Source organism: Erpetoichthys calabaricus, chromosome 5 (assembly GCF_900747795.2).
Source record: "Erpetoichthys calabaricus chromosome 5, fErpCal1.3, whole genome shotgun sequence".
In the NCBI taxonomy this organism is placed as follows: domain Eukaryota; kingdom Metazoa; phylum Chordata; class Cladistia; order Polypteriformes; family Polypteridae; genus Erpetoichthys; species Erpetoichthys calabaricus.
The window spans coordinates 12559251-12583318 of NC_041398.2; the positions used below are offsets into that span (position 1 = coordinate 12559251).

Below are 24068 nucleotides of genomic sequence, written 5' to 3' on the forward strand. Positions count from 1 at the left end.
ACTTTTATTGACATTTATCTATCTCTATATTTATTTAATTTATTAATGTTTATTTTATTAATTTATTAATAATTATTATTTAAGTTAATTTGTTTTGGGTTCAATAGATGTTTTTTTCATATTTTAGATTCTTGTTTTCTTTTTTTCACATCTTCACGCCACTCCCCCCCACCCCAAGGGCAGCCCACCCCACAGTTTGTTGTGGTTATTTGTAAAACACTCTGTGTTACTTCAAGGTAAATTAGATTTCCTTGATTATTCACCTGTCCATCGGTGTTCCATTTTTTTTTATAAATTGTATTTAGTCTCTCTTTATTTACTAAACATTTTATATGTTGAATAGAAAAAACAATTATCTTGTTCAGGCTTTAATTTAAAACATTCTATAATCACTTTGGTACTCAGGGTGCTTTATATAATACAAAGTTTTAGAAATTCTGTTAATGCTTGGTAATGTAAATTGTATTTAGTCTCTCTTTATTTACTAAACATTTTAAATGTTGAATAGAAAGCAGTTATCTTGTTCACGCTTTATTTTAAAACGGCATTTTCATCAACATGCTAAAACGACTTTGGTACTCAGGGTGCTTTGTATAATACAAAGTTTTAGAAATTCTGTGAATGCTTGCTAATAGCAATCCATTTTACATCAGTTATGAACCCCTGAAAATAAGAACGGTTATCGTATGTTATATGAGCCTCTACACTACAGGGCTGATGATGATTAGGCTTATTGTGGACACGTTAGGCAAACCAGCAAGGAAAATGTTTTAATGAATAGTTAGATAATATCTATTATATGCGGTAGCACAAGGATTACAAGTTTACTAAAACCGTGCGGGTTATTCTTTCTTGTAGGTATTCCAGGTTACATATGGCCACTATCATTGAAAACGGCATTTCCCCTCTGTTTGTGAAAAATCACTCTTTGTTTTAGTCGCATTCAAGGTGAAGGGGATGTAAGTTTGAACTGGGATTCCAAGAGTCAACAAGTGGCTGCACGCTTCTTTATTACGAGTCAAAGGACCAGGGTTTGTGCGGTGAGCATGGTCAGGGGCAGAGTTAAGCTAGACAATATTATTCCAAAATGAAACATTGACTCGCCGATATCCATATCAAGCAAGAATCATAAATATAAGACAGTAAAAAACTAAATTTACAAACACTAAGTCGCAGAGGAAATTTAAAAACATATTAAGACTGGATCAATAAGGGATCACCCCAAGCTCCCAGCACAGTATAACTGAAGCTAAGTGTTCTGCGGTATATTATCAGCTAAACGGTCATCTGTTTAGCCCGTTCTTCGGGGTTACAAAGAGTTGGGGAAAACATTATTTAACATCTGCTAATATTATGCTAATTAACATTAGCCTGCTGTTGTTAGGATCTTATCTGGCACTCAAAGTTTGCTTTGTGTTCCTCCTGATTCAGGAAGAACATGAAAATGTGAAGTTATAAAGGAGTTATTACAATTTGAAAAACTGCCATAATGTATAAAAAACATTGACGGGGACAAAACCAACATGAAAAGAAACCTTTTGAAATAAATAATAAACTTTTTTGACATGTGCAGTCTGGAATAGTCTGAATATGTCTTAAAGAGTTCATTTTAAATAAAACTTGCAAAAGACAAATTAAAACTATTAAATATTAAAACTGAATAAAGCACAGAAGTAACATTTAATGATATCAGCTTTTCAGTGCTGAGCCGGTCACTGGGAAACCCGTCATTTAGTATTTCTATGAGCTGGAAAAGGCTGATTGACTTAGATAAAATAAAAGTGGTTTACAAATGATAAAGCAAAGGTTAGATAGATATTATAAATAATAGATAGATAGATACAGAGGGGTCTTACCTAAAATAGTATAGGCAGGAACGGCTATAAGATAGATCAGCCAGGCTGGAACATGTGTGGGTATGTCTTCGGGAGAAGGGTCCAGGAAGTGGGGGGCCAACAACAAGTGCTGCCTGACCGGGGGCTGAGGCAGAGGCAGGCCCTTCATGCCTGGAGACACGTCGATCGGTCCGGCAGGGTATGGATAGGAACATGCAAGGACATGTCGATGGTCCGGCAACAACATGCCTGGACTTGAACTTGGGAGAAGTGGGGTGGCCAAGCAAGTGGATGGAGGGCTGGGGGCGGGGTGCATCCTTTATATACCCCAATCAGGTGGAGGGGTGGGATTAAGGTGGAGTCATGGGGCAGGTGGTCCTTCACCAATCCACCACAAGGGGGCGGGGTGCATCCTTTAAATCCACCAATCAGGTGGAGGGGCGGGGACAGGATGTCCTTCAGTCGAAGGGGAGGTGGCGGGGCACAGCATTCAAATCCGCCAATCTGAGGAAAGGGGGCGTGGCTTAGGTCATCAATCAAATTTGATTGACAGTTTGACAGAAGGTGCCTGGCTTATACTACTGGCGTACCTCCAGACTCACCAGAAGACTCATTCCGGAGAGAAGCCGCACTGCTGCACAGAATGCGGGAAGCGTTTTATTCACAAGCGCCACTTTCTGGAGCACCTGAAGACGCACAGCGAAGACAAGCCATTTAGCTGCAGTGAATGCGGGAAAAGTTTCACAGACAAAAGAGCCCTTCAGCACCACCAGAGGTGTCACAGCGGCGAAAAGGCCATCTTCTGCAAGGACTGTGGTAAAATGATTGCCTACAAGAACAGCTTGAAATTCAAAAAGCGAATTCACACTGGGGAGCAGCCGCACTGCTGTACGGAGTGTAGGAAGAGCTTCATTCATAAAATCGACCTTCAGCAACATCATCTTTCGCACACCGGCGAGAGACCCTACGGCTGCGTCGAATGCAGAAAGAGGTTCACAAAGAAAAGAACCCTTCAGCACCATCAGTGGCTTCACAGCGGAGACAAGATATTCAGCTGCAAGGAGTGCGGGAAGACCTTTACCTACAAGTACAGCCCGATAGGCCACCAGTAGATTCACAATGGTGACAAACCCCATTCTTGTAGCGACTGTGGAAAGAGGTTCATACGTAAAAATGACCTCCTGCAGCATCAGAGAATCCACACCGGAGAGAAGCCACACAGTTGCCCCGTGTGTGGGAAATGCTTCAGAGTGGTCATGGAATGCAAGAGCATTTGGTGATTCACACCGGGGAGTATCCGTATTTCTGTAACCAGTGTGGGAAAAGGTTCAGACTGAAGGGGAAACGTCAGCAGCATCAGAGGATTCACAGTGGAGAGCGGCCATTTTGTTTCCAAGAATACGGGAAGACCTTCATCTACAGCCGGTACCTTCAACACCACATGAACATTCACACCAGGGAGAAGCCATAATCCTGCGTTCACTGCAGGAAGAAATTTACACACAATTGTAATCTTCGACGACATCAGGTCATCCACACGGGAGAGAAGCGGTTCTTCTGCATGGACTGTGGGCAAGGATTCACATATAAAAATACCCTGCAAGTCCACAAGAGGATCCACACTGGCGAGAAGCCCTACTCTTGTCCTAATTGTGGGAATAGTTTCCGCGTATCAAACACTCTGCTGAAGCACAGGAGAATCCATGCCAAGAACATGGCCTCAAACGAGGAAAAGAAGCTCGAACAGCTTGAAGGAGAGTGACCGCTCGGTCTGTGTTATTGATGTGACTCTTTGGGGGTTAAACGGACATATCTGCAAGCTGTACAAGTGCCCACCTGCATGAACCGAGGCATCTTCTCTGTTCTCGTTTAAAGGGATTTCATGGGTGGAGACCTCCCTCGGTAATCCCTGAAGACCAGGACATTTGTGACTACGGACCGGTCACAGATCATTTCAAGTTCATGGGTGAGCCCTAAAAAAATGAAGAGGAAGTTTGTAGTATATTTGGAGCTAACTTCCTGCTTTAACTGTCCTGCTTGTCTTAATTCTATGCTTCGCCATTTCCTGTGCATGGAAAATCAAGACTGTGGATTCAAATGTGCTGTTTCAGAAATGTGAAGACTAAACAATGGCGGCGGTGTCCAGGATTGTTTTTGGAAAGGCGGAGACAAAATGGCTCACGACAAACAACCATAGAACAAAGTAAAGAGTCATAGAGTTCAAGCGGAAACCTTGAGAACTTTTAAAATGGCGTCTGGAGAAGATATTAGATAGTGTCACGCTATACAACTTCATGTCGGAAAGAACGTCACACTTAACAACTGGACTTGCTGGATCTGATGATGTTGAGTTTTATGACTTGAAATTTTACACGATACCCGTTAGACTGGCGTCACACTACACAACTGGATTTACAGGACCTCATTGCTTTGAATTACAGAACTTGGAATCACAGGGAATGACCGTTAGGCCGGCGTCACACTACACGACTTCAGTTGGAGTGCATTTCACATTTTAAAACCTTTAGTTGCTGTACTTCTTTCCTACATTACATGAATAGGAATGGTGCAATATAATGGATGACATGACTCCTTCACAGCATTTTTCTAAGGATTGCCACCTTACTGCATGTTGAGAGATCAATTAATGTGCTGCTTTGGCCAACGTCACACTACAAGACTTCAAGTTGGGGAACAAGTCTGACGAAAACTGGACTTGCTGTGTTTGGTCTCTGTGAGGAGGTCAGATTGCACGACTAGAATTCACATAGGATTACGGTTTGCATGATTCTGTTGCAAATTCTCAACAGCTTTAAATTTCTGAATTATCACAAATTCACTGTATTTTGACAGCTACTTAATGTCCTGTGTTAAATCAAATGTCATTCTACCCTATTTTGATGACTTTAATTGGTGGGCGTCTAACAACTAATGAATTCTATGACTCCCTTGTGACTTTTCTGCCCAGTTTCTAATTTTCTAAGCATTTCAGACTCATTGTATTTTGACACCAATTACTATGCTGTCTGATTCTGGCATTACACTGCCGACGTCTAGTCAGAGAGCATGTCACACTTAACAGCTACACCCACTGGGTCTCATTTCCTTAAAGGCGTCTGATCTTATGACTAGGAGTCACCATAAATGACCGCTAGGCCAGCGTCAAACTATATGACTTTGAGTTGGATGGCATGTCACACTTAATAAGTACAGTCGGTGGATCTCGTTGACTTGAATATCTCAGATTACACATCTCTGAATGTCAGGGTCTTACTGATGACATGACTCTCTTGTGACTTTTCTGCACGCCTTCTAATTTCCAACATATTGTGAGCTTTCTGCATTTTGACAGCCACTTCAAATGCTGCCCTAAGCCAGTGTCACACTATGAGACTTTGTCTCAATTCGGGACTTCAGTTGCAGGACTTTGTTGCTTTGAGAATGTCACGTCTCACAAGGAGCAGTGTCTGGAGATCATGAGTCACATGACACCCTTGTGATACTTCTGCTCACCTTCTAGTTTCCACAGTATGTCCGTTTTGTTGACAGCCAGTTATCATATTGGAACGAGCTGGGGTCACAGTATGCAGACTCCAAGTTGGATAGTGTGTGATGCTCAATGACTGCGGTAGCTGCGTCTCATTGCCCACCATGCAATTAGGATTTGCAGGGAGTGAAGGGTTACAAGACTCGCTCACAACTTCTCAGCACAGTTTCAGATTCCCTTTTGCACCGTATCAGGGGGAATCAAAAAGTAAAGACAACTTCCCCTTTAACATCAGTACCCATGAGCAGTCCTATCACTTCTCCACGTGGTCTTCCTGTCGGTTGTATCACTTCCACTAAATTCTTCATTCCTTGGTAGAAGAAGAATCTTTCTGGCTGGCCCAAATTCCAGGTCAACACCGTATCCTTAACCTTATAAGACCCCAATCTCTGACGCGGTCAAGTCAAATCCACACTGAGACGCTGCTCTCCACCTGACGGGGTTGAACTTCTCTTTGACATCAATGGTGACTCCTCCACCCTGCTGGTTTTGTCAGCCTTTCCTGACTAATGTGTATGCGTCTCTGTGGTTCACCTGCCCGACTCTGCTCCGAGTTATTTCTAAATTTATATTTAGTTTTTGGGCTGATATCTTTATACAAATTATGTGATACACTTTGTTCCATGTCAGTTCTCACAGAGAAGACCACACCTATGAATTTATGTCCTGGTGAGTCCCATGGGGTTGTCGCACTACACAAGCTGGAAGTCATCAGTGTGTTTGCCTCAAATCTCCACGAGTTGTAAATAAAGCAGATGGCTGAAAAGTTGTGTAGTGTGACGTGTAGCCAACCAAATGTGCTCGATGTCCTGAGTGCCTCCTCTTGTTTGTCAAACTTCATTTTTGTAAGAATTAAACACACAAGGACTAAGGGGGTACCTGATGTGGGTAAATCTCAACAAGATACCAGCCAATGACGTTAGAGATGCCATCGGAGGATCACACCGGAAAAATGACAAACCGTCTTTGCCCACATCGTGATTTGCTTCACCCTTCACATCCAACGCCAGTGGTCTGATCTCTAATATCGACGCAGTCATTTTGGGACAAGTCTTCATTTATGTAAATCTACGGATGCATTTTGTGATCTCCTCTGTAATCGTTTGCCACCCTCAGATCTTTTTTCCTCCCCTCATTACACAAAGACTTTTTTATAATCGATTTTCTTCTACTGGACTGGAGTGATTATGTAAATACCGTCGATTTACTGCCGTTCTTGTTTATCGGGTGTGACATCATGGCAGGATTTATACATTAAGGTGCCGTGTTTGTTTTGTGTACTGTAATAGTGGTTTGTTATCTTTACTTATCAATACAATACCCTTTACCATTTTACTTCCTTTGCTTACAGTCTGATTTTTTTTTCGTCGTTGTTTGCTAATCGATCTTTTGTGTTCCAGTGATCGACGGGTTCGCCGAACGAGTCTGAAGTGTGTTCAGGCTGATGGAGTCACAGAAGAGGTTTACTGGAGAGCGTTGTGAATTTGACAGATTTGCATAACAAAAGGTAAAGAAAAACAAGACTGGGAAATGAAGACCTGAAGGGTGAAGACCAAGAAGTCGAGATATGTGAGGCTGAATCCTGACTATTTAATATCCTTCCCTTATCTCAAAAGTAACTCATTTGTTAATTTCCACTCAATGTCGTACCCTCTTTACATTTCTGACATCGTCCTTTAGCTCTGACTGGCATTAAGGCTGTGGGTGAGGAATGCAGGAGTAGAAAAGAGCCAGCTGATGATGATGATGGAAGGGGCCCAAATATCTGTGAAGGAGGTGATGAAGAACCATCTACTGATGGAGGTGAAGGTTGTGGATGTCGTTGAACGAGAGAATGCAGGTCTGGCTGGTGATGGAGGTTGAAGTGTGCATAACCAGGAAGGAGGCCATAATGGCCGACTGCTGTGAGAATGGTAAAGCAGGTGATGGAGGTGGAGGTGTCAACTTCGGGGACACAGTTTGTGTGGGGGTCTGTTGATGAGGGGGCTGTCGGCATGGGTGCTGTTGGATGGTGTGGTGAAGGCATGGCCTGGCCTGACTGAGGACTGGGGGATTTAGAAGGCATTGAGACCCCTTCACTTTATTGAGTTGGAGATTTCATTCGTTTCATTTCAATCAACACTCAACAACCCATAATGCCAAAGTGGAAACGTGTCCTCAGAAAGGTTTGAACATTTATTAAATAAGATCAAACACATTTCTAGAATTATTTGGACCCTTTGTTGTGGTACTCGTGGTGCTCAGGTCCATCCTGTTCGCTTACATTCTCCTTGAGATGTTTCCAGAACTCGATTGAAGTCCACCTGTGGAAAGCTGAATTAACTGGACATCATTTAGAATGGCACTCGGGTATCTGTGTATAGAAAGTCTCATAATTCACAATACATGGCAGGACAAAAACTCAGCCATGAAGTCCAAGGAACTCTCTGTAGACCCCCAGGATGAAATGGTGGTGAGGCGCCGATCAGGACAAATGGATCAAACCATCTGTTAAGCTTGGAGTGTTCTCAGCAGAACAGGGGCTTCAAGAATTGTGAAATGGAAGACGTTTGGAGCCACCATTCAGTCCTTTGATAGTCTTCCTGGTACGTCTTTACAAGTATTACATATCTGGATGTGAGCAGATGAACCCGTTCTTCATCTCAAACTCTATAAGATTGGATGGGAAGCATCTGAAAACTTCCATCTTTGGGGTTCAAGCCCTGGCCACTCAAGGACACTCTTGTCCTGAAGCCACTCCATCATTGTCTTGGCTCTTTGCTTCAAGTCATTGAACTGTCAGCCCACTCTGCAGCAGGTCTTCTTCAAGGACCTCTCTGTGTTTGGCTGCAGTCCTCCTTCTCTTCATTCTGTTCCGTCTCCCTCTCCCCCTGGCATGATGCTGCCATCTCCACTCTTCATCTTAATGATGGAATTAGGCAGATGATGAGCAGTGCCTGCACTAGGCCCGTGAGTCTCATCACAACAGAGAGTCTCTATTTGTTCTCAGAGTGCCATCCATTAAACTCTCAACCATGAACACCTGACTGATGGAGTCCTAGTGAGATGGCCATCCTTCAGACAGAGTCTCCTATTTTAGATGAGGACTTCAGACGCTCTCTTAGAGTGACCATTGGGTTCTCAGTCACCTCCCTGACCAGAGACCCTTCTTGTCTAGTAACTCAGTTTAGCTGGATAGCCAACTCTAAGACGAGTCCTGGTGGCCTTAAATGACTTCTGTGTCTCCATTTCAGAAGCCACTGTGCCCCTGAGGACACTCGTAATTGTTAGAAATGGTTTGAACCCCTTGCCCTGATCTCCATCTTACCAGAATGTGATGTTGGTGGAGGTCTACAGAGAGTTCTTTGGACCTCATGCAGTGTGATTTGTAGGACCTTCTAGATACAGAAACACAACTGACTTTCTAAACGATGGCCAATCAATTTAGTGGTGGACTCCACTCAAGTTCTGAACACGTCTCAAGGTAACAGGATGGACCAGAGTGCAGATTAGAGAGACACAAGAAAGGTCTAAATATGACTAAGAGGGAGAGATTTTAGTTTGTGATTTTTAATAAATTTATTAACATTTCTATTAATACGTTTTCACTTTGTCATGATGAGTTATTAAATGTTGATTCAATGGGCAAAAATCGGAAATTCATCCATGAAAAATTAAATCCACAATAAAGTGTGTAGAAAGAGTCTGAAGACTTTGTCAATCCACTGTATTTTGAGATATGACACTGAAATTGAGAGGTGGTATGGTGGCAAAGCGCAGCGCTGCTGCATTCCAACAGTCCTCACCTCCACCCTGATTATTACAGACCTTCACATTGTGACAATCGCTCCTCGTTGGTGGGTCAAAAATCAGCCACTGGTTACGTCTACAAACTCCTGTTCTTCTGCAGGACTGTTTGTCAGGTTAGTTCAGTTCATATTTGATATTTATTATATAGTGCCTTTTGTCACAACAGACATTTATAACAATAAAATACATTGCATTTTACATTCCAACAGATGGTGCATCATTTTACTACCACAAATATTTGTGATGCGCCATTTTTTGCCATCTGTTGGAATGACACTCATGATGTCAGACTACTCGAGACGACATGCGGCCTTTCCTACTTTCCCCGTTATTTAAATGTCCTTGCAGTACTCGGCCTGGCCACGAGATGGCAGCAGCGCACCACCGCCATGTAAACGCAGGCGAGGCGGACACAAGAGAGCCGCTCGAGGGGTGTCAGGTTCAGCCGGCCGACTGGCCACGAGGAGCTCCGCCACAAGTAGGCGCTTCATTGCTCAGCTGTCAGTCTGTCAGACCTGCACAGCAGGAGGCGGCGGTGAGCACAACGACATGAACTCGTGAGGGTCTGCGCAGATTCTTTGATCTTCGTCTCACTTTTCTTGTGTTGCATGCCCAAGAAGTGTGTGTGACTATTATGGGATGACTTGGGAAGAGAAGGTCGGTTGAGGAAGAAGGAGAACTTGAGCAGGATGAGTGTCGCAAATCTGTAAGAATTTGAGCTGCTGAATAATCGCCGATATCACGTTAAAATTTCTGCAATCAAAATTTTTTTTTATTACATCTTGCCTGAAGAAGGGGAATGAGTTGATTCGAAAATTTGCATATTGCAATTTTTTTAGTTAGCAAATAAACGGTGTCATTTTACTTGACTTCTCACTACTTAACACAAACCCCAAAATGAGTTATTTGAATCCAGTTAATCTGACTGCGAGTCTCACGTTGCTAAAGAAGCAGAACCAAATTAAATGCAAGTCTGTTAATAGTAATAGCAGGTCACTGGCACTTGATCAGTTATTATTATATTATATGACTTATCATCTCATAATTATATGACTTGCTACTTCATTATTACGACTAAGTTTGACTAATATGACGGTACACCCCCCTCTAGTGGTCATAGTGGAGAATTGCAGGCCTCTTTAGTTTTTGAACTCCAAGTTCCTCCCAGTTGGCGCCCAGTGGAGTCAACGCCACCTCCTTGGAGCTCCAGGGTGGAGGCTCCGGGCTGCAGAGATGCACACTTGGTGTCGATTGAAGCAAGTCTGAATATCAGCTGCGGCCCTTCGAGAGGTGACTGAAGTAGCCGTCTCTTCTTATTGCTAATCCACATCTTAGCAGAACTACAGCAGCTTTGACTCCTCGTATAATATCAGCAGTGCGTACAAAATGCAAGCAGCCATCACTTGAATATCATGAGGGGATAAGACTAAAACTGTTTAAGAAGTGTACCTGATAAAGTTTAATGTCAGAATTTATTAGCAACTGAAATTGAAAGTGTGAAGTCAGACTGCAGTCACATGGACCTCTCACCTCGTCACAGCAGACTTTCATGTGTCACATGGACACACACGGGCACAAACACACACAGCAGGACACAAACACTCAGACTGGGGAGCAACGCTCATCTGCCTCAATTATTAGCTTCATTGCTGCGAACGGAAGAATAAAACATTCATATGGCATCCCCATATTTTTTACTGCATTCTCCATCTATCTATTATAAAAAGAAATACTGTCCTGGAAAGCAAAAATCAAGTCTATGATACGTGATCTTCTCGTAAGACATTTTAAAGACCCGCGAGACCAAAGACACGCCCTACTTATAATCTATCAAATTGGACAATAGGCAGCAAAACATTCAGTCTTGTGAAGGATTTGAGCACACACAGATCCAGGGCTCTCAGCGCATATAAAGCGTATAAGGACAGTACAGTACGTTATAAATTAAATGTCAACATCTAAGTGAAGAAGAAAGCAGCGCGGAGAAAAGAGACTCAAATGCGTTGGACAGAAAAAAGAGCAAAATAGAATAAGTGACGTGAAAATTCAGAAAATAAGGAAAGTAATTATCAGCCCGGAACAAGTGGAATTGAAAAAAAAGCACGTCCAATCCGGCTCAGAATTAAAAGACAATGAATAAAAGAAAGTAGAACTTCATAAAGACGTTTACAAACGCTGACGCTAAACAGATGCAGATCAGGTTAGAGACTATGAATCCAGTGAAATTAGAAAGGCTCAAAAAAAAATAAAAACTAACGTTGGCGCTATAAAGATGTAGAGAAAGTTAAAGGATATGAAAGTAGGAAAATTAGAAAATATAAAAAAGAAAGTAAAGATCGCAGTCAGTAGCGCAAACAAACAAACTGCCTCATTTAACTAGGCACCAGTCTAACTTTGGTTTTGCACAATAATTACTACACTATTGCACCTTAACACTTAATTCTTCTTTATTCACATAATTGTACTTATTTATTATGTTCTACTATACTGTTATCTCCCCTCCTTTAACCGCCACCTTATCGTGGTGGAGGGGTTTGCGTGTCCCAATGATCCTAGGAGCTCTGTTGTCCGGGGCTTTATGCCCCTGGTAGGGCCACCCAATGCAAACTGGTCCTAGGTGAGGGATGAGACAAAGTGCGGTTCAACAAACCTCCTATGATGAAGTAAAATTTTGGACGGCGTTTTCCCTCGCCCGGACGCGGGTCACTGGGGCCCCCCACTGGAGCCAGGCCTGGAGGTGGGGCTCAATGGCGAGCACCTGGTGGCCGGACTTGCACCCATGGGGCTCGGCCGGGCACAGCCCGAAGAGGCAACGTGGGTCCCCCTTCCCATGGGCTCACCACCTATGGGAGGGGCCAAGGAGGTCAGGTGCAGTGTGAGTTGGGTGGTGGCCGAAGGCGGGGACCTTGGCGGTCCGATCCTCGGCTACAGAAACTGGCTCTTGGGACGTGGAATGTCACCTCTCTGAAGGGGAAGGAGCCTGAGCTAGTGCGCGAGGTTGAGAGGTTCACGCTAGATATAGTCGGACTCACCTCGACGCACAGCTTGGACTCTGGAACCAATCTCCTTGAGAGGGGCTGGACTCTGTACCACTCTGGAGTTGCCCCCGGTGAGAGGCGCCGAGCGGGTGTGGGTATACTTATTGCCCCCCGACTTGGACCCTGTTCATTGGGGTTTACCCCGGTGGACGAGAGGGTAGCCTCCCTCCGCCTTCGGGTGGGGGGACGGGTCCTAACTGTTGTTTGTGCGTATGCACCAAACAGCAGTTCGGAGTACCCACCATTTTTGGAGTCCCTGGAGGGGGTGCTGGAGGGCATACCTTCTGGGGACTCCCTCGTTCTGCTGGTAGACTTCAATGCTCACGTGAGCAATGACAGTGAGACCTGGAAGGGCGTGATTGGGAGGAATGGCCCCCCTGATCTGAACCCGAGCGGTGTTTTGTTATTGGACTTCTGTGCTCGTCACGGATTGTCCATAACGAACACCATGTTCAAGCATAGGGGTGTTCATATGTGCACTTGGCACCAGGACACCCTAGGCCTCAGTTCGATGATCGACTTTGTGGTCGTGTCGTCGGACTTGCGGTCACATGTCTTGGACACTCGGGTGAAGAGAGGGGCGGAGCTGTCAACTGATCACCACCTGGTGGTGAGTTGGCTTCGACGGTGAGGGAGGATGCCGGTCAGGCCTGGTAGGCCCAAACGTGTTGTGAGGGTCTGCTGGGAACATCTGGCAGAGCCCCCTGTCAGAAGTAGCTACAACTCTCACCTGCGGCAGAACTTCAACCACTTCCCAAGGGAGGTGGGGGACATTGAGTCCGAATGGGCCATGTTCTGTGCCTCTATTGTTGAGGCGGCTGACTGGAGATGTGGCCGTAAGGTGGTCGGTGCCTGTCGTGGCGGCAATCCCCGAATCCGTTGGTGGACACCGGCGGTGAGGGATGCTGTCAAGCTGAAGAAGGATGCATGGGAGTTTGCCCAACCAGTCTACATGTGTTTTGTGGACTTGGAAAAGGCATTCGACCGTGTCCCTCGGAGAATCCTGTGGGGGGTGCTCCAGGAGTATGGGGTACTGGCCCCCTTGATAAGAGCTGTTCAGTCCCTGTACAATCGGTGTCAGAGCTTGGTCCGCATTGCCGGCAGTAAGTCGAACCCGTTTCCAGTGAGAGTTGGACTCCGCCAGGGCTGCCCTTTGTCACCGATTCTGTTCATAACTTTTATGGACAGAATTTCTAGGCGCAGCCAGGGCGTTAAGGGGGTCCGGTTTGGTGGACTCAGGATTGGGTCACTGCTTTTTGCAGATGATGTTGTCCTGTTTGCTTCATCAGGCCGTGATCTTCAGCTCTCTCTGGATCTATTCGCAGCCGAGTGTGAAGCGGCTGGGATGAGAATCAGCACCTCCAAATCCGAGACCATGGTCCTCAGCCGGAAAAGGGTGGAGTGCCCTCTCAGGGTTGGGAGCGAGATCCTGCCCCAAGTGGAGGAGTTCAAGTATCTCGGGGTCTTGTTCATGAGTGAGGGAAGAATGGAGCGTGAGATCGACAGGTGGATCGGTGTGGCGTCCACAGTGATGCGGGCTCTGCATCGGTCTGTCGTGGTGAAAAAGGAGCTGAGCCATAAAGGCAAAGCTCTGAACTTACCAGTCGATCTATGTTCCTACCCTCACCTATGGTCATGAGCTATGGGTAGTGACCGAAAGAACGAGATCGCGAATACAAGCGGCTGAAATGAGTTTCCTCCGCAGGGTGTCTGGGCTTTCCCTTAAAGATAGGGTGAGAAGCTCAGTCATCTGGGAGGAGCTCAGAGTAGAGCCGCTGCTCCTCCGCATCGAGAGGAGTCAGATGAGGTGGCTCGGGCATCTGATCAGGATGACTCCTGGACGCCTCCCTGGTGAGGTGTTCCAGGCACGTCCAAACGGGAGGAGGCCCCGGGGAAGACCCAGGACACGCTGGAGGGACTATGTCTCTCGACTGGGCTGGGAACGCCTCGGGATTCTCCCGGAAGAGCTAGAAGAAGTGGCCGGAGAGAGGGAAGTCTGGGCATCTCTGCTCAAGCTGCTGCCCCCGCGACCCGACCTCGGATAAGCGGAAGAGGATGGATGGATGGATGGATGGATGGATGGATGGATGGATATACTGTTATCTTTCAATCTATGACTTTTTGTTAATCTAACTGATATTCTTCTAACTTTGCACAGTTTTTGATAAGCGGATCAGGATGCATTTCACTGTGTGTTGTCCTGTATAACATGTATACATGTGAGAAATAAAGAATCTTGAGAATTTCAAAAACTGAGTTTACCGCACATGCATTTATTGGTTACTTTGTTCATGTATATATATTTATCTGTCTGCTTATTTAAAAAGCTACATTTACCCCAGGAGTCAAGTACATTCTGTCTGGCCCTTGTACAAAAACCTAGAGAAAAGCTGGGGTATCACCTTGGTAACCCCATGTACTTTTGAAACTGTGAGAGGAAAAGAGCAGGACTTTACAGACTGGAGTCCAATGCAGAACTTTACTTACTTTTTTACTTTGTAAAAAAAATTATTAACTGCTGATGATGAAGATCGTTTTGTCTGTGCTGAAATTCCAAACAGAGAAACTTGTCCTGACCTCATTAAAAAGATTCAGCATATTGGGACTCGCAAGATTACAAAAACTGTTTTCACAGAAGTTCTGAAATAAAAGTGAAACTAATGAAATAGCAACAATTCAAAGAAAAAAAAATCTGAAAAGTGTGTATCCGGAAAACCAGAAACATGGGTTGGCGAGCGAAGCGAGCAGGGGGTGAAGCCCCTTAGTTTTCCTTAAAATTATATATATTTTTTGAAATAGCAAAATACCCGCGCTTAGCAGCGGCGAAGTACTGCTTTAAAATTTTAAATAATAAACTTAGGGAAAATGTACCAATAATTATTTGTTACGGATCTCTTTGTATACCATAGCTGTACCCGGCCAGGCGTTGCTGTGGCTCAGTCTGGTTAAATGGTAAAGAAAGAAAAGAGAACGCGCACGTTTCTAATATGTTTAATTTCACAATGCTTGTGGGTATACAATATTTTTTGTTGTTCCATTGTCTGTGCAGAATGTTAGACTGAATAATATTGTTAAGTTCGTAGACGTCTTTGTTTTTGGCCGCAAGAATAACTCGTTCAGTCAGCCAATCGTGATTCTTATAATTGGTTTGAATATTAGGAAATACTTTTTCAACCAGTTCTTCTTTTGACGTCACTAAATTGCAGAAGTTATGAGACAATGAAATTCGTCCTGAGGTCAGATCAACCGGCACCTTTCCGTTCCCAATTTCCAGATTTCTCCAACCCCGTTATTGACAGTTTGCATTATTTGATCGTAAATGCCTTTTTGCTGAATCGTTAGCTTAGGAATATTTGATTGCACATACGACAAAAGATCACCCATGTTGTAATTTTGTTCATGACGCAATTCTACATCGAACGAAGCAGCAGCAGATCGATTCGGTGATGACATTCCCAATTGATTGAGAACTTTGTTCGCGATTTAAGCACAAATCTTCAATCATTATCAACGCTTAGTTGTAGATTTCTGCTGTGAAATCCATGTTTGTATTTGAATTTTACTTGCGTATTTGAAGGAAAATATCTTCAGCCGTGTGCGATTTATATTTCTCCCATGTGTTGGAGATGAAGGAGAGCAGGCGGTCAATATGATTGCAAACAATACACGAATTTGATTTGGATGTGACTTGTTGCACGCGTCATTAATGTACACATCCCAGTGTCGGTCGTTCTCCAATAAATTGAGAGCTTGACATGTACTTCGGAAAGTGTCATGTGTAACGCCGTTGACAATTCTCAATTGCTGGAAAGACGTTGGACCGGCACATTTACCAACAGAATGTGAACAAAGAAGCATTCATCTTGATTGGGATGCACGGTGTACAGTCTGCCTATCGTAGTTTCTTTGAATATGTCAGGTTGTCCGTTGACTCGCTCTCCTCGTTTGCGTTGATCAAATGATTTTCTACTCGCATTCCATGTGTAATACGTAGGCACTTCCGAATACAGCAGTGTTTTCGCAAACGCGTCATTTTGACATAACGTAAAGAAAGCAGTTAACGTTGTAGCCGGTGGATTCAGGGCTGTTTGTTGCACATTTGCAGCTGTGAAATAAACGCGTTGTCCATTTTCTAGATGTACTGCTAAGTGAACAACATCTGGACTTCGTTCATGTATGGGAAATGAAAGAATTCGCCGTACAGCTTCATTGCTGCTTATGTATCTTCCAGCCTAATACTGTGCGATTTCATCGATATGTATGACCGCATTCCTATCACTTCTTTCTGGTTGCACGCCAAAAACTGCCATGTCACTGCCTTTATTCACGTACTTACAAATGTATTTGATCGAAACATTGAAAGAGAATCGTAAAATATTTAATATGGCGTGTGTTGCCTTTACGTCCAACAGATGGCGCTGTGTTTTCAAAAAAAGCATGTTTTTACCTGTCACAGGTGTGCCATCTATATAATATGAATATAAAAACACGCGCGTATTCGAATGCAATGTTGTGTCAAAATTTCACAGCAATCGGTAAAGAACTTTCAGAGATTTAAGGTTTTGATCAAACGAACATTTACATTTTTATTTATATAGATGTATATATGTATATATATATGGTTTTGGCAGCCAAGCGCTTTTTTCCCAACCTAGAAGACGTCTCTTGAGATCCGTTTAATCGCCTCGTTGATTACATGTCCTCCCAGGTACTTTCAATCCCCATTTCCTGCACCGAGTCATCTCCCCTTTTATGAGTGACTGTGTTAGTCGCCGTACTTCGTACAGGTCTTTGAACGCACTGAATACTTGTAACTGGTGTCGCCCGTCGGCTACTTTCGACAGGGAATGGAAGCAATTGTCGAGTAACAAAAATTATTTGTAAGTGATTTCGCATTGAAGAAATAGTAAAAACTTGATCACTTGGGTAAGTACCTAAAGAAATACACACAGCAAATGCAAATGCGAATACACCAGAATCTGTAAGATTTAATTGTTGCTGTGCGTCTTCATAAACTATGGGAGGTTTGTAAGGAAACAAAGCATGCTGATCTGCTCCCATTTCATCTTACAGTACTCTACGACTCGGAACTGATCTGATGTTCATACTAACCTGGCTTATGGCTTATGGCTCCGGGGCGATCACGCCTAAAATTACCAAGCGTTACTGTTTATAGCTGTGTATTGGAACATCCAAATCCTGCTTCCTCCTCCTGCTGCTTGCTATCACTGCTCACCTACGCTACCACACCCGCCTGTCCTACCGGCACCGTTGTGCTGTGCTGCTTCTACACTGCTATCAGCTAAGTATCACTCATTATTTTAGCGCTTTGAGTATTGAGAAAAGCGCTATATAAATGTAATGAATTATTATTATTTATTATTAAACACTAAAGTACAAAAACGAAGTAGAAAGTAACACTAAACCGCAACACCGCCGGGAACACCGGCACACCGCGTCTACTAAACATTAAGAAACACTAAAGGAAAAAATACTCTTCAGTAAGTACCGCGTCTACTAAACAGTAAATCAGTAAAGGAGAAAGGACTAACCGCGTCAGCTGTGGAGCTCAGCTCGGAGCGAAATGAAGTGAATGGGAGGGGAGATGATCACGTGACCCCCCCAAACCCCCCCCATTGCCTTAAATCTCCGTTCCTCCACAAACATAGTCTCTCGGATCCCAACTCTCTTTTCGCACATCGCGTCTACTAAACACTAACAAACACTAAGTAGAAACAGTAAAGGAAAAAATACTATTCAGTAAGCACCGCGTCTACTAAACAGTAAAGGAGAAAGGACTAAACACTATGGAAAAAGAACGGCAAGACCGCGTCAGCAGCGGAGCTCAGCTCGGAGCAAAATAAAGTGAATAAAATGAGGTGAATGGGAGGGGAGATGATCACGTGACTCCAACACCCGCCTTAACTCTCAGTCCCTTCCCAAACACACAAACAGAGCCACACGGATCCCAACTCTCGTTTATAGATATAGATAACTTTTTGCTCTTTATTACAAAACTAGCTGTGCTACATGTCTAAGATTGGTTGAACTCTAAGTAATCAACGTAGATCTCAATGTTAATGTTTGCAGTGCATCATCTGTGGTAATGTATTTTGAAATGCATGTGATAAAAAATTGAATTGCGATTATCACTCCAACATATGGTGTATCACAAGTGTCTGTAGTAGTACAGTGCATTAGTACAAATGTTTGTGATGTGCCATCTGTTGGAATGACAAATCCAATGCTTATGTCTCTGTTATATGCCATTCTGTTTACAGAGCTGAAGCACAACAAACTGCCGCAGGTCTGGACCAGCAGTTGTGTGCCAGCAGGGAGGTTTACAGGCTGGTATGGTGCCCACTAATCACACTCACACTAACACACATTCTGTCATTAAACTGCTGGCCGATATCAGTGGTGACGTCTGGTGCTGCGGCTCTGTAACTGGATGATGTTGATTAGCATGGGAGTCATAAAAGCAGAGCTAATGTTTGTGAAGTGCCATCTGTTGGAAAGACTCAGACAAAGTGACTGGACAGATACAGAGACAGACACACAGACAATTGTCCTTTTATTAAAGAGGATTAATCATAAACAAGAAGTCCTAATATCATCAGAACATTCAAAATATGAGATATGATCAGCAGAATTTACAAATCAAACATTACCAAATGAACAGATTTGACAAATGACAGTCGTCCATATTTTTTTGTGTGTGTGTTTTGATCTTTTAGATTAATAAGCAATTCAAATTGTACAAACTGTGAAGCTTTAAAAGGCCATTTATCTCTGTGAATGTAACACCTAATCATAATTAACTAAAGATTAATATAAAATAAGTATTCTTTTACACGTTAATTATTATTAAACCAAACTGTCTTTCAAGGTGATTTGAATATTCTGAATATTTTTTAGATTTCACCAAACACTATCTCATTACATTATCTCGTGTGTTTAATATGCAGAGAGGCCACAAGAGGGAGCAGTTTGGCTCCAGAAGAATCAGCTGATGTCACAGCCCTGAAAGTCACAGGAATGTCACTAAGGTGCAAGTCACATGACCAGTGTTTGAGTTGACAGCACATGATGAGGGCCACAGGAGCTGACGTGGAGTTGATTATCAGTGACTGGCGATGTGTCCAGTGTGCTCATCGACTTTTAAATGACATTCTGCCCTGAATGTGCCCACCTGCTGACTGACATTTCCATTTCTTTAATCTTGAGCTCTAAAAGCCCCCAAGGTCAGCAAGAGACCTCAACCAACATAAACATCAGACGACAGGACAACATGGCTGTCAGCCTGTAGAGTTTGGATGACTGCCGGTGTGCAGCTGTGATGAGGACCTGAATGACCAGACTGACCATTGGCTTTATGAGGTGACACAGTGGGGACTGAAGCAATGGCCGAGGTGAAAGGAGAGAGAAGAGGGCAGCAGGGTTTAGGTCAGCAGTGAAGAGCTCATCGAGTGACAACCTGTGTGATGAGCGAGTGCTTAAAGAATCAGACGTCAGTCACACATCGAGATACGGATTTGATCAATGAGGAATATAATCTGTGATCACAGGACGGCCATCAGTGTGTGACAAGTCAAAGAGGAGAAAATCAGGAGGGAGGAACAAAACTGACAAACACACAAGTGACACACTCATCTGACTCACTCTGTCTCAGGTCACTCATCTCACCCTTTATCACCCTGACGCTCTTCTCTACCATCCTCACCCCTCACTCTTTTTTCACCTTCTCCTCTTCCTTTTAACCCCTCAGGCTCCATGAAGATTACAGATTTAGAAGTCATAGTCGCCATCTGCTGGTGAGGCCTGTAATACACAGTGGGGGGGGGGGCTGTCAGCCTGGGCCTTCATTGGCTTCTTCACACAGACTGATGTCAGGTGACAAGCTGGTCCTTGAGGGGTCCTGAGGGAATTGTAAATTAATCCTGGGAATGTGTGTGTCAGTGGAAAGATAAAAGAGTCCCCAAGTGTCACATCTGATTGTCACTATGAACACCGACAGTGACGGTGAAGTCAGTCAGCTGACTCGTCTCCTTCAGGTTGGGTGACAGTGGGAACAACAAGGAGGAGGTGCAGTTTAATGTCTAACGTGACACCAAGTGACTCAGTAAAACACCAAACTCCATCATTATGGCCGACATGTGACTGAGCGTTGAGTCCTCGTCTTTAGACATACACAGTGAATTCATTCAGAGGTGACAGACCACCGGAGTTAACTAATAGAAGGGCAGACAATGTCTGTTCAGAGGCCAGCACTCCAGTCACTTCTGTCACTCTGTGATCCTAAATAGTCACTGGAATGAGGCCCTGGATACTGAGACAGGCATGTGGTCCTGCTGGAGCAGCACTACTGAAAGGCGCTATGTAGACTGACTTAACAGGTGACATTCAGTGACAATCAGAGGACACATCAGTTGGGGTGTCAGCCTGAAGTACATGTGGCTGTGAATAAACATTGACCCCTGCTGGTCAGACTGGTATTTGTAGGTCTGAGGTGTCTCCGCCCGTCACTATGACACACACACCTGATTGGCTACTCAAACCCAATAATAATGGAGACCCTGACAGCCGCACTCGCCCCGCATTATCATCCACAAATTCACTCACAGAGGTGCTGCCCCCCCACCTATAGTGTAAAATTAATTTGGATCCCAAACTGCAAACACAAAGACACCTGAGTTTTTGGGGACATCAAGTGACCAGTGGAGGGTACTGGTCAGTGGTCACATGGTGTCAGATGGCTGATTGTTACACTGGAGTCAGGATTAAGATAAAACCCTGGATAGAGGGGCTCAGTGAAGGAGGTGTTGAACCTGTGCAGGAGGGTCATTGTGTGTGAGACGCTATAAAATGACAGAGAGCCAGCAGGCCAGTCCAGATACACACCTATTCTGGGGCTGTAGGGGGCGCTGATTACAGTCTCCTTGTTATTGTGCCACACAGAGTACTGGGAATGAGAACACTGCAAACTCCAGGACTTGTCGTTGTTTCCAAGGCCGCACTCCCTGCTCCAACCTTTCCTGCTCAGTCCTTTATATGCGACTCCAATCACCATGAAGACTCCACTGCACTCCACCTCCCAGTAACAGCGAGTCCCAGTCAGAGCCTCTCTGCACAGAACTTGGGCGCAGTAGTCAAATCTGTCAGGATGATCAGGATATTCAGTCACTGTCCAATCACGTGTCACCTTCTTGTTCCATTTAGACAGACGGAGGACTCTGTGAGCCGAGTTGATGTCCAGTGTGAGGGGACAGAAGTCTGAAAGGAGAGAAAAGAAAACGAGTGAGGAAATCTGGGAGTGTGTAACGGGACTGGGGGCGGAGCACAACACAGACAATTAACAAGAGCCAATCAGGAGCTGTGCTGACCAGACACTAATAGTAAAGAGCTCATCTGATTGGACAGAATCTGTGGGGATTAAAAATTAAATCATAAAAAGACAACAACAGACAAGAAGATATTGACAAGAGTTTAGACAAATAGATTGAAAACAAATATTGAGAATGTAATAAAAGAAGAGCAGACATGTGTGGTACAGCGGAGAAGTGCAGCAGATAACCGGTGTGTCTTAAGAGACTGTATTAATGTCAGGAGAGAGAGAAACCTGCATGTCGCAATATTACAATTAGATTTGGAGAAAGCATTTGATAGAATTGCACAGAAATATATGTGGAAGATACTCCAAAAAATGGGAGTTCATGAAGGTTTACTGGACTGGATAAAAGTAGTCGATAAAGATATACGAAGTCAGATAAAAGTAAATAACAAACTAACAGAGGAGATACAGGAGAAATGTGGAGTAAGACAAGGGTGTCCATTGTCAGCAGTGCTGTTTATTCTGTGTATAGAGCCCTTATTAAATAAAATTAGGAGGGACACAAATATAAGAGGAGTTGAAGTACCAGGAAGGGGGGGACAACAAATAAAAGTGTTTCCATATATGGATGACATAACAATAATAGTCAGAGATACATGGAGTATAAATAAAGTAACAGAACATACAGAAGTGTTTATGGAGGGGGTCAGGTTCAACTTTACACCTCAGTAAGAGGGAATGCGTCCTTTGGGGGAAATGGAAAGAAAAACCACCAGGAAAAATAAGGTTATGAAATGTGGAGAAAGTATTAGGGATAAGATTTGGAGACGAGAGTACGGAGAGGATGAAGTGGAAAGAAATGGAAAAAAGATCAACAAACAAACAGAGTTTGGAGGATAAGGAACTTGTGAATGGAAGGGAAGATATTGGTGATGAAGGCAGTTATAATCCAAAACTATCATACTTAGCAAAGGGTTTTATACACTAAAGAAAATATTAAGAAGAATTATAAGAACGTGTTTTGTGTTTCTATGGGGGTCAAAATGTGAAAAATTGGCAAAGAGGAAGGTAAAGAAAAGGAGAGAAAATGGAGGGAAAGAGGATCTGAATATAGAAAGGGAGTTGGCTTTAAGACACACAGCAACTGTTGTTAATATGGCGTTAAATAAAACGGGGAAATTAGCGGACATGATCAGATATCTGCTAGGCACAGAATTGAGAAAAACAAAATTATTAAAAATGACAAATAGCAGACCCAATACCTTTAATAAGCCAAAAAATTATAAAACAATAGTAACATTTCTTAAAAGATATTCATGGGAGGAAGGAGATCGCTAAATTTGGGAAAAGAAAAAAGACCTAAAAAAATATTAAGGAAAAGACGAAACGGTACTAAAAATCCAAAAGATCACTGAAGAGCAAACAAGAAAAGTGTGGCAGCAAAATGAGACAAAGAATTAACAAATAAACAAAAAGACCTCCGGTGGGTGACATGACATGAAATCCTACCGACGCAGGCGGCCATGTACAAAAGGAGAGTCACGAAAAGTTCAATATGTCTGAGGGAGAACTGCTGAGAGGTGGAAACACCAGAGCATGTGTTTAGGAACTGCAAAAAGACACAAGATGTGTGGAATGAGGGGTTAAAGGAATGGAAAGGGAGGACAGGAAAAGAGGGGATGACAAAAGAAGGAGTGTTGTATGGTTAGTAGGGAAGGAGTTAAATGTAAAAATGACAATGAGGGAATGGAAAATGATCAAAATAATAAAAGAAAATATGTGGTGGTGGAGGAATGAACTGGGGATTCATAACAGGAAAATAACAATACAGAAATTATACAGAAATGTGAAAAGGAAGGAGTGGAAGAAAGGAGGAATAAAGAAGGACAAGGAAACAAATGGCCTTAAAAAAGGTAAAGACCTCAAAAATAGAATTAAAGGTGGGGATAAAAAGGGGGAAAAAAATAAAAAGTGTCACGGTGGTGAAATGGTGACGTGTGACAGTGAATTAGCAATGTGGCCAGACTGTGTGTGTGTGCTCAAAGCTAAGAGACTGAAAAGAAAAAGGAAATGAAGTGAAAGGGGACAAGAAAATAGTGTTAGTGGTAAGTAATGGAATTTAGACAACGTAAAAAACAAAAATAACAACAGACAACAAAGAGAAAGGCAGGCAAGTCAGTCATCTGAAAGTCATCTGAGTCGTCAGAAATGATAAGAAACAACATAAGGTCACCACTGAGGTCAAAGGTCTAATGGACTGTCCACACTGACCGCTGGCTTTATTAAATGACATGTTTTATTGTCACAGTCCACCTCTTAAATTTAAAATCAATCCACTGTCACACTTCACAACCACATCAATTATTTGTGTAAAAGCTGCAATCAGTATTTACTATTTATAATCTATCTATCTATCTATCTATCTATCTATCTATCTATCTATCTATCTATCTATCTATCTATCTATCTATCTATCTATCTATCTATCTATCTATCTATCTATCTATCTATCTATCTATCTATCTATC

The 24068-nt window shown here is 43.4% G+C and overlaps 1 protein-coding gene and 1 long non-coding RNA gene across 13 annotated transcripts in view; one reads left to right on the forward strand and one right to left on the reverse strand.

The window, feature by feature from the left end:
• The window catches only part of LOC127527858 (uncharacterized), a 687118-nt gene that overhangs the window by 439697 nt on the left and 223353 nt on the right, over positions 1–24068 (forward strand). The window contains exon 5 of one of the 10 annotated variants that reach the window (XR_007935001.1): positions 21029–21225. The exons of 7 other annotated variants lie outside the window; for them this stretch is intronic. This is a non-coding gene — a long non-coding RNA (uncharacterized LOC127527858). Of the gene's footprint in view, positions 1–20419; positions 20437–20835; positions 20851–21028; positions 21226–24068 lie in introns of those variants that run through there. 2 more of the 10 variants (XR_007935007.1, XR_007935016.1) reach the window with 2 other exon arrangements.
• LOC114643665 (tripartite motif-containing protein 16-like) overlaps positions 1–24068 on the reverse strand; it is a 484979-nt gene that overhangs the window by 253882 nt on the left and 207029 nt on the right. The window lies entirely within an intron of this gene.